We start from the raw sequence: 1,919 nt of genomic DNA, 5'->3' as shown, positions 1-1,919 counted from the left end.
ATTTGGGATCCCCGATCAAATGTGTCATTATATTATATTATATTATAATTTAATATTGGATTTTACCATTCTACTTCAATTTTATTGAATTTTTCATTATTTGGTTGATTTTTTTATAAAAAATAATAAAATTAAAATATTTCACAAAATTTTTGGTTAATTCAAAAACAACATTTGTGGAATCATTAGTCCATTAAATAATAATCCATATAATAAAACAGATAAATCCCAAAGAAGTAGCAATTAATTGACGTCAACAAAAATTGTTGCTAGTTATAATGACATTGCAAGAATATGGCAGCCAACATCCACCTTCATTGAAATCTATTTCCGCGGAAGGTTTTAGACAGCGTACTTGAACAGTAGGCGGTAGAATAACCTCCCTTTGGAATAGCAAGGTTCCTCATCTCAACACTCAATTGATCGAATCCGGCAACGTTCTAAGGGAACTTTTTTTTTTTTAACTTTCAATGTTCAGATCCCTACAGACAGGCCTGTAAGTTGCGCTTTCTAGTGTGGTCTCCGTCCTCTTAATCTGCTTAAGTAATTTTCTATACTAGTTAAAACTAGTATGTCGTCTAGTCTAGTTGAGTAAGGTAAGTTTACTTATTTCTTCTCATTAGCTGTTAGTAACGTAGCTAACTTCCGTAATTCCAGTAGTATTCAGTAACAGAACAGAGAGAAAGGGAGAAGATGAATTTTGCGAAGACATGTGGTACATGAAACGAACACATGAAAACTGACAACTTTTGTTTAAAACACAGAATTACACTATGCAAAACAGCAGTAGCTTAACTTGCAATTGAGGAGAAAAAATAATTAGCAAAACACGCCTGTTGATGAAGAAGGCCTTGCCACCTGAAGAGAAACTGGATCCCATTCCCGCAATAGCAAATTTTAACAGCAATCACTTCTAACTGATGTGCACCACCAACAGAAACAGAGGATTCATCGATACCTAATCATCTTGCTGCTACTGCTTTAAATCGATACGTTCTGCCCTAAAGCCGATAACCTGACCTAATACAGATGACGCAATGATAAAAGCCATAGCTGTCTCAGGCATCAAGACAGATTTCCTAAGCATGGCTATGAAAGGAACAGCTGCAAACCAAGATGGTGAGAATTTTTCAGCATGTTCCCTCCATATCCCTGAAGGAACATTTGCTGCCATGCTTAACATCCCTATCACCAGTACTTTTGTGGGCAAGGATTGAGGGCGGAGGTTCTTGGCAAAGGCAGTTTGTACAAGTGCTGCCTGGGCTGCAATCACTGCAGGCGGGCACCTGAATTTCATCCCTGGAGGTGGCTGAAAAACCTTCGCAACAAGTGGCAAAACACCACCAACCGCCCTATATAACTTTGCAATTGGACATTTTCCATTTTGCAGCGATTCATTGCCCAATGCTTCATGATTGGAATTTCCTCCCTGAAACATCAGCGTAAAAAGATGTCAACAAAAGAAAGTTTCAAAATAATCAAAATAATAATCCAAAATCTTTAAGACATTTGATGATTTTTCTAAGTTTAAAAACATAGGTCTGAAGTCCAAACTATTGTCAGCAAATAAATGGATACAGTCCATAAACAGAAGTTCAATTAACTGTAAAGAAGGCACTTTCTTGGATGGTTTTGATTTTCCTTTTCGATTGTTTCACTTATTAAAAAATCCATCAAAACTACCATACAGTATTGAAGTCACAATTTCTAGATTTAAGGCGTGTTAATGTAACCTGGAAAGACTATACAATATTGAAGTCATAGTTTCCAGATTTTGATCTTTGGGGACAAAGGTTTGGTGAAGGGAAGGGTATTGTGACGAGCTTGAAGGAAAAGAGCAAGAACGGTATGAGCAAGGATATGGTAGAGACTATGGCAAAGAATAAGAAGGAATCATTGAAAGAGAAGCTGAAAACTAC

At 36.5% G+C, this 1,919-nt stretch overlaps 1 pseudogene; it reads right to left on the bottom strand.

Moving 5' to 3' along the window:
- Nucleotides 1-743: 743 nt before the first annotated feature.
- LOC111294855 (uncharacterized) lies at nt 744-1,474 on the bottom strand (annotated as a pseudogene).
- Nucleotides 1,475-1,919: the final 445 nt, after the last annotated feature.

Source organism: Durio zibethinus, chromosome 14 (genome assembly GCF_047325235.1).
Source record: "Durio zibethinus cultivar Kanyao isolate XHJ-2024 chromosome 14, ASM4732523v1, whole genome shotgun sequence".
NCBI classification, from domain to species: Eukaryota; Viridiplantae; Streptophyta; class Magnoliopsida; order Malvales; family Malvaceae; genus Durio; species Durio zibethinus.
This window is presented reverse-complemented; position numbering and strand designations above follow the sequence as displayed.